General features: G+C 44.4%; 1 pseudogene; it reads right to left on the minus strand.

Annotated features, from left to right (window-relative positions):
• Positions 1-747: 747 nt before the first annotated feature.
• Positions 748-9,150, minus strand: LOC141042739 (uncharacterized; annotated as a pseudogene).
• Between the last annotated feature and the right edge of the window lie 347 nt (positions 9,151-9,497).

Raw genomic sequence — 9,497 nt, forward strand, 5'->3', positions numbered from 1 at the left:
GGTTGCCCAATCGATCCCAGTTAGGGCTTGGAATACAACTTCATCACTTATAAGTGTGGAGGGTTCAACATCAGGGGCATAGGTGTGCTTACGGATTGGCGGGATAAGATTTTGTGCATCATAAGTTGGCGCATTAACCCGTTTGTTGTTGGCATCATAAATCGACTGATAGTGTGAAAGATCAGTTTCTTCAGCCAATTTGCTAGCCAGTGGACGCATTTCCTTTGTTATTATCGAAGTCTGAACCGTCCTCCTTTATGCTTGGATAGCCGTTTCCAATATCGGCCGGATCAAGATCAGGTATCCATGCTTTGGCCCGGGTTAATGCAGTAAGAGCACTTGCCCTGGCAGCCGATTTCTTCAATTCTTCAAACCAGGCAGGTAACATTGACAGCCTTTCCAATGTCCCCTTGATTAAAGTTGGGGGCGGCTTGTTATGAGAGGCGGTACAGATGATCCGTTGCGCGCCGGTATATAATTGCTCTATAAGAGTATAAGCAGCCTTCAATTTCTTCTGCATATCAGAGCCCAGATGGGTAATGCGAGATCCTGCATCATTACGAATGTCGATAAACCGGCAGTTTATGGGATAATACATGTTAAAAGCTTATAATAAGGATACTTACCAAACACAGCAGTGGTCATGGCATTTATTTGCCGCTTCAAGCCAGTCAGCTCTTCTACCACCGGATTAAGGGCTGCTTCTGCATCCTCAGCCTTCTGTTGCAGTGTGGCTTTCTCTGTGTCCTAGTCTGCCCGTTCCTTCTTGAAGCTTTCCTTCAGTTTCTCCATGGTTGTTAAAGCACTGGTCAGCTCTTCTTTAGCCTTGGAAGTCTCTGATTGTTGGGACTTAATACTTTCTTGAAGGTCGGCGATTTGGGATTCTTTCTTGCTAAGATCAGCCTGCAAGTAATGTTCAATTTATGAGTTAGCAACATATATTTGAAGTCCCAAGAACATATCAAGTTCTGCACTTGGCACTTGGGGGCTAATGCCTATTTGCTTTTTATCAAAAAGCTTTTATAAGTCCCAAGCTCAATACAAGTATTATTCTTGGCACTTGGGGGCTAATGCATATTTGCTCAAGTTAGCAATACGGATTTTCTTCTATCAATCAGCTTGGTGGTCAATTGGTTTACAAAAATGTTCAACAAGAGTTTGCACCTTATAGGCTAAAGTCCCGATTCGTCTTGAAAAGATAAACCGGCCCTTGGGGGCTATCCAGGCAAGGTTGAAGTATTACACAGTCCCGGTTTATATGGATATGATAAACCGGCCCTTGGGGGCAACTAGAGTTGATATTATAAATTGGATATAAAGGAAGAATAGGTATGCAGAGTTAATAGCATTTACCTCATATCGCTCCTTCATCATGTTCACTAAGCCGGCTTCATAGTCGCGGCTTGTGTACATGCGGTTTAAGAACCTAGAATGAATGTCTTGGGCGTTGAGGTGGGCATAGCTTGATAAATCTGTTTCCACTTGCCCTTGTCCATAGCAGCAAATTCTTCCTTGGCACTATGCTCTGATAAAGCGATAGGATTGCCAGGGGTGGTGTGGCCGAAGCCAGTAACCATAATATCATCCGTGTTGTCATCAGCAACTTTGAGTGGGCTTGGCGGTTTATCAGCAGCTCTGACTGGGCTTGCTGGTTTACCAACATGGCCCGTTGGATCAACTTCCATTTTTTCAACGATTAAGTCATGATCTTGCGGTGGCAGATCATCGAGAATAGCGTCAACATTTGTGTCCTCCAGTTCTGGAGTTTTCTCCGGTTCAGTGGTCGTATTATCATCAGCCGGTTTATTCAATTTGGCCTTTTTGCTAGGTCTGGCCTTGGCTCTGAAAGGAATGAACATAAAGGTTAGTATGATAAGCAAGCACAAGGTATAAAGGGTTAGTTTAATATACTTACCCAGGAACAATTTTTAGAGGTGGAAACTGTGTCCCTGTTGACTCGCCAGAAGATGAATGAGATGTTCCCTGATAGTTTGAATCAGACGGATTAAGAGGTTGTCGGAAGTAACCTGCCTTGGGATAAGATGTGTCAGGAATAGGTGAAACCTCTGGGAGGCATTTACGAACTGGCGTGTTTGGTAAACTGGATGAAGTAACCACCTGGCCACTGTGCCGGGTTGTGCGGCGAGCTTCGTGTTGCTGCTTCTTCAAAAGAAAGTTTGGATCCAAGTGAGCTAGGGGGTGAGAAAATCTTACTTTCCGTTTTGCTTGACGGGTTTTCTATGTTGGCAGAGGATCTGAACCGGAGGAAAGAATAATTACCTCTACATCATCAGCATGGCTAGCTTGAGCGTCATCCTGATAATAGTCATTGTCAATGAGGTGTATGAAAAAGGATCCAAGAGAATCAAGTTCTACCTCTGATTCCGGATTATCAAGATCATCATCAATGTTCAAATCGTTGGACTCGGCGGTTTTCTTCTTGGTAGGTTTTTTGGTAACCTTAGTCTTGGGGCGAGGTGTCTTGGCCGGTTTGTCCTATGGCTTCTTCTTCCAGAACGGATCATCACCCTGTCAAAGATTGACAAAATTATAACGGAATATTTAAAAGGACCGGATTAAAACAAGAGTTATATAATTCTTACAGCTGGCGGTTTATTGGAAGCACAGAAGGGACTAAGCCCTGTTTTGCTGCATACAACCACCGGTTCATCCAGTATCTTCTTGACAGCTTCAGTAATTTCAGCTTCCGTTAGCTGAATGTCGATATGCCGTTGAGGATCTTTCAAGTCCCCTATGTACTCGCACATTAAACCGGGGCGACGGCTTAAAGGCAGAATGCTCCAGGATATCCAGCAACGAACAAAGTCAATGTCTGTTAAACCGTTCGCAACAAAGGCTTTGAACTTTGAAAGCTGTGGTGGATAGTTGGCCCATTCCTTTGCAGTCAGCCTTTGGGGAAATGGATGTGTATTGGTAAGCCGGTGAGCATGATAACCCGACAGAGGATTCTCGTCGGCTGGAGACGTATCTCGGCAATAGAACCAAGTCTGATTCTAGTTTTTGGGGTGACTATGATGTTTGGCGTGAGGGAAGCTGACATCTTTCCTTTTCTGAATTGAAACCCCGCCAAGTTCAGTATTGGGCCCATCTATAAATTCAGTCCGGCGGTTTAAATAGAAGAAGTCTCTGAATAGTTCAATGGTGGGTTCTTCTTGCAGATAAGCCTCGCAAAACACTTGAAAATTACAAATATTGGACACGAAGTTAGGTCCAATGTCTTTAGGGCGGAGTTGGAAGCTAGCAAGCACATCACGGAAATTTTTTGATCCGGGAGGGCTAAACCCTCGACCCAGACGATCAATGAACACAATTACTTCTCCATCCTTGGGCTCAGGAGGATTTTCTGGACCAGGGACCCTCCAGTGGATAACTTCCTTTTTTGCTAAAGTGCCTGTTGCGACGCACCTGTTAAGTTGTTCTTCAGTAACCCGGGAAGGAACCCAGTTGCAAGCATCAAAAGACTTGGCCATTTGCTCAACAACCTGAAGGAAGGTTTGTGCCGGTTCAAGATTCATGATTGACAGGCATAAAGTGTTACAGGTTAAGAGATAGAAATTGTTAAAGCATTCAAGATTGTTAAACTGGAGGTTGATGTTACCAGAATTATAATGACAAGCGATTGGCGGTTTATGAGGGGACTAATGGTACCTGGCGGGTTATCATTTTCTAAAAGTTAAACCGCCTACATTAGTATTGAAGGTACATATCTGAAATAACTAAGTGGTGGAAAAATAGGTTTCACAAATTGGTATTATAAATCTGGATCTACCGCGTGTGAGAAAATGGAAAAATATTCAGGGTTAAATATTCTGGTACTTGAACAGTTGAAGGATCCAGATGGGATTTTCTACTTAAATGAGATGCACTAATGGAAAGAAGGGCTACAGGTATTGCTGTGCGGAAAAAAAGTCAAGGTTTGGGTCAAGAGCTATTGTGTAGCAATGAACACCGACGAACACCAATGAACACTGAAACCCTAATAGCAGATCTATGGCGGAAAGGCAGAAGGCTTACTAATGCTAATAGAATAGCGGAGTGGCACCGCGATTCTCTGGTACGATCAGGGTGATGCAGCGGCCGGAGTTGAGGTCGAGGACGAAGACTTGGCGGCGGCGGCTGAGCTTGAGCGCTAGGTCGATGCGAGGAAGAACATGAAGTGAAGAGGCATGAGGGGGAAAAGTAAAAATGACCCCCGGTCCTATTTATAAGGTGAATGGATAAGTGGCAGGCGCGGGAATCGAGGAGGTCGAAAAACGGATCTCTAGATATACAGACGCCTCGATTTTCGGAGATTCATTAAAGGAGAAATATTAAAAGATTTGGGTTCTATATAATGTTAATGGAAGATGATGTCACGGCGGGTTATCATGATCTTGGAAGATGACGTCAGGGCGAGTTACAAGATTTTTCACGAAGGTGTTGAAAAAGGAATTCTCCTAAGTACTGAAGATTGACATGAACAAGTTCAAATCAATCTGGGGCCTAATGTTGGGGATATAACTACTAAGTATAAACCGCGCAGGAGGGGCCGGGTTATACTCATTATAAGTTATTCATATTGAGCCCACGAAGACAAGGAATATGGTGCTTTACAGAAGAGATCTAACAAGAAGGCCCAAGGCCCAATGACGGGTTAGGGCCCGTAAATATAAACCGCCATATGATGTATAACTTGTGTTGTAAGATAGGAAAGGGTAGAAACCGAGCCGGACACGTTTATGAGCCGGCCGGGATTCTGTAAACCGCCGGGCGTCAACCTGTGTATATAAAGGGACGACCCGACGACGGTTTAGGGACAAGAAACAACAGATCGAGAGACATGCAAAGCGTATTCGCTCCCTGGTCATCGAAACCCTAGCAATTCCACCTCAACTGGGTTAGGCTTTTACCTTCACCGCAAGGGGCCGAACCAGTATAAACTCCTTGCGTCCTTTGTCCCGCTTTAACCCCTTTAAGCTAACTACATTGCGATGGCTCCACGACTAAGTCCTCACACTTGGACATCTGCCGTGACAAAACCACGACAGGATCCATGTATGAGAACAAAGTATGGACTTTGGTTGACTTGCCCGATGATCGGCAAGCCATAGAAAATAAATGGATCTTCAAGAAGAAGATTGACGCTGATGGTAATGTTACTTTCTACAAAGCTCGACTTGTTGCGAAAGGTTTTCGAAAAGTTCAAGGAGTTGACTACGATGAGACCTTCTCACCCGTAGCGATGCTTAAGTCTGTCCGAATCATGTTAGCAATTGCCGCATTTTATGATTATGAAATTTGGCAAATGGATGTCAAAACTGCATTCCTTAATGGATTTCTTAAAGAAGAGTTGTATATGATGCAACCAGAAGGTTTTGTCGATCCTAAAGGTGCTAACAAAGTGTGCAAGCTCCAGCAATCCATTTATGGACTAGTGCAAGCCTCTCGGAGTTGAAATATACGCTTTGTTAGTGTGATCAAAGCATATGGTTTTATACAGACTTTTGAAGAAGCCTGTATTTACAAGAAAGTGAGTGGGAGCTCTGTAGCATTTCTAATATTATATGTGGATGACATATTGTTGATTGGAAATGATATAGAATTTCTGGATAGCATAAAAGGATACTTGAATAAGAATATTTCAATGAAAGACCTCGGTGAAGCTGCTTATATATTGGGCATCAAGATCTATAGAGATAGATCAAGACTCTTAATTGGACTCTCACAAAGCACATACCTTGATAAAGTTTTGAAGAAGTTCAAAATGGATCAGTGATACGTCTCCAACGTATCTAGTTTTCCTAACGCTTTCCCTCTTGTTTTCGACTCTAATTTTCATGATTTGAATGAAACTAACCCCGGACTGACGCTATTTTCAGCAGCACTACCATGGTGTTGTTTTTTTGTAGAAATAAAAGTTCTCGGAATGGAACGAAACTTTGCGAGGAATTTTTATACAATAAGCAAGAATTTCTGGAGCCAAGACCTATCGGAGAGGGGCACCTGGGTTGCACAACCCACCAGGGCGGCCCCCCCTCTCCTGGCGCACCCAGGTGGGTTGTCCCCACCTGGTGGCTCCGTAGACCCTGAAACCGAAGCTATAAAATCCTATTTTCCAGAGAAAAAAAATTAGGGAGAAAGAATTATTGCGATCCAGAGAAGGAGCCGCCGTCACCTCCTGTTCTTCACCGGGAGGCCAGATCTGGAGTCCGTTTGGGGCTCCGGAGAGGGGGATCTTCGTTCTTCATCATCACCAACCCTTCTCCATTGCCAATTCCATGATGCTCCCCACCGGGAGTGAGTAATTCCTTCGTAGGATCGCTGGTCGGTGAGGAGTTGGATGAGATTCATCATGTAATCGAGTTAGTTTTGTTAGGGCCTGATCCCTAGTATCCATTATGTTCTAAAATTGATGTTGCTATGAATTTGCCATGCTTAATGCTTGTCACTTTGGGCCCGGGTGCCATGATTTCAGATCTGAACCGTTTATGTTATCACCATTATATCCATGTTCTAGATCCGATCTTGCAAGTTATAGTCACCTACTACGTGTTATGATCCGGCAACCCCGGAGTGACAATAGTCGGGACCACTCCGGGTGATGACCATACTTCGAGGAGTTCATGTATTCACTATGTGTTAATGCTTTGTTCCGATTCTCTATTAAAAGGAGGCCTTAATATCCCTTAGTTTGCAATACGGACCCCGCTGCCACGGGAGGGTAGGACAAAAGATGTCATGCAAGTTCTTTCCATAAGCACGTATGACTATTTACGGAATACATGCCTACATTATATTGATGCACTGGAGCTAGTGCCGTATCGCCCTAGGTTATAAGAGCAAGTCCAGCAGTTCCCCGATCCCCTCCCTCATTGTTCTTTTATGGGAACAGAGAAAAAAAACTACTGCCAGTAGTTCCCCAATCCTCTCCCCATTTTTCTGGCCTCCCCCAAATCGTCCTCTCTCTCCCCTCTATGTAGGGGAACGGCGACCTCCCCGATCCCCTCCCCGACTCCCTGGATGAGGCAACGACTGTGCCTGGAAAACTCCATCCCGCCACCAGGCCACTGTCGTCGCTGCATCATCAGGTTCATTTCTTCCTTGATTTTCTCTTGGATCCGAGAAGAATAGAGAATCTAGGGGAGGGAGATAGGGCGCCGCCGGGCAATGGAGGAGGGCCGGGGCTGCGGTGGCTGGGGGAGGGGCGCGGCTCCCATGGCTGAAGACGAGACGGAGGGAGGGGCATGGCTGTCGTGGCTGAAGACGAGACGGAGGGAGGGGCGCGGCCGCCGCCGGGCAATGGATTCTGCAGGGAGAGGCGCGGCAGCAGTGGTAGGGGGTGGGGGTTTGCTGGCCTGTATCAAAGGCTGGTTGATGCGTGCATGCATCAGAGAGCAGCTAGCGGATTTTTTGTAGAAAAAGAAGCAGCTAGCAGATGTGTGTCGCTCATGTGGGTTAGTAGACAGAAACTAGCTAGTTGCTGATGCGTCGCTGGTACTAATGTGTGTTAGCAAAGATGAGCAAGAACAAGAATTCTACAAATTAAGGAAGAGCCAGATCATCAACCGACATCATAACTCGTCGGCTTGAGCTATGTCATGTAATCTGTACTAATTATTATTTTTGAACCATTTGGATGAATTATGTGTCTTGTAAGTTGTACTAATTATTATCTTTGAACTATTTGGATGAACTATGTGTCTTGTAATCTGTGCTAATTATTATCTTTGAACCATTTGGATGAACTATGTGTACTAATCTGTACTATGTCTCTGAAACATTCTGCTGACTATGTTAGCTAGATAATTGCTTCCATTATTTAGAAAATGATACAGATAGTGCTTACACTCCCATTATAATTGAAAAACAGTACACACTTGCATAATCTAAAATGGTGACAGAGACTACATTATTGAAAGCTACATCAGTCCACGAATCTGTCACAGGTGCTCAACTAGATCTACTTGACGCTGACAGTGAACTTGTTTGTCTCGAATATCACTCTGAGCTTGAAGAAACTGAGTCAATGTAGCCGCCTCTTGGTGAGAAGGTGTCACTAGTTCTCCCATGTTATCGTAGCGGTAGTCTACACGACTTCCACGCTCATCTTCTATTATCATGTTATGCAGGATGATGCAAGCTGTCATCACTTCTCCGAGTGTCTCCAGATCCCAATACCTTGCCGGTCCACGTACAATAATAAAACGAGCTTGCAGAACACCAAAGGCTCGTTCGACATCCTTCCGACATGCTTCTTGAAACCGGGAGAAATTTTTGTTCTTCTCACCGTTTGGATTTGGAATTGTCTTCACAAATGTTGCCCACTGCGGATATATGCCATCGGCAAGGTAATACACTGTGTTTGTAGTTGTGACCATTGATGGTATAATTCACCTCTGGAGCATGCCCTTCAACTAGATTTGCAAACATGGGTGAACGGTGGAGAACATTTATATCATTATGAGATCCTGGTAAACCAAAGAAAGAATGCCAAATCCAAAGGTCTGGTGAAGCAACGGCTTCAAGAATGACTGTGGGTACACGTTTATGGCCAACAAAAAAACCTTTGTGTGCAGTAGGGCAATTTTTCCACTTCCAATGCATGCAATCGATGCTTCCGAGCATACCCGAAAACCGCCTTTGCTCTCCAATTGCAAGTAATCTAGCAGTATCTTCAGCATTTGGAGATCTCCGGTATTGACCCCCAAAGACCTTGATCACACCACGCACAAATCTTCTAAGATTTTCTAAAGCGGTGGACTTTGCTACCCGACAGTACTCATCAGTAAGATCAGCTACTATCCCATAAGCTAGGATTCGAAATACTAAGGTCAATTTTTGATAAGGATGTAAACCAGGAACACCAGCACTATTTCTTCTCTGGGAAAAATAGCTATCATGTGCCTCTATAGCACTTGCTATGTGCAGAAAAATAGGACGATGGATTCTATACCTGTGAAGAAAAACTTAAATGAGACATGAAGAGCGACTACTATGGTGAAAACGAAACAGATGCACTAAGTTCATACCTATTGCAAAACTTCCTTGCCTTGAAGGTGGTGTTCTCTGCAAAATAGTCCTTGTGGAGGTTCTGAAAGCGTTCCGCAAAATTGCGCTGAAGAGATTGACGTCCCAGTTGTGAACCTCCATGTCGTGGAGCATGCAACCGGGCTTCTTCTTCCTCTGCTACAATTGCAGCCATCATGAGTTCCTCATCTTCGGAGGAGGAATCTTCGGAAAACTGTCAGGCCAAACTTCGACGGTGACTCATTTCATTGTGGAGAGATGGCAGAGGGATGGCGAAAGAGAAGTAGAAGAGGAGGCACGATCAGGATTGTGAGAGATATGAGGGGTGATCGTGTTTTTATAGAGCTGAAACTAGCCATTGGAAAACTAGTCGTTCGAAACTAGCCGTTGGTAGTTATGAAATATTCTTAAAATATAGAATAAGGGAGATGTTTAGGGGAACTGCTGGAGTTGAGCAAGTTTTAGGGGAG

The sequence above is a fragment of the Aegilops tauschii genome, chromosome 3, assembly GCF_002575655.3.
Source record: "Aegilops tauschii subsp. strangulata cultivar AL8/78 chromosome 3, Aet v6.0, whole genome shotgun sequence".
Classification (NCBI taxonomy): Eukaryota; Viridiplantae; Streptophyta; class Magnoliopsida; order Poales; family Poaceae; genus Aegilops; species Aegilops tauschii.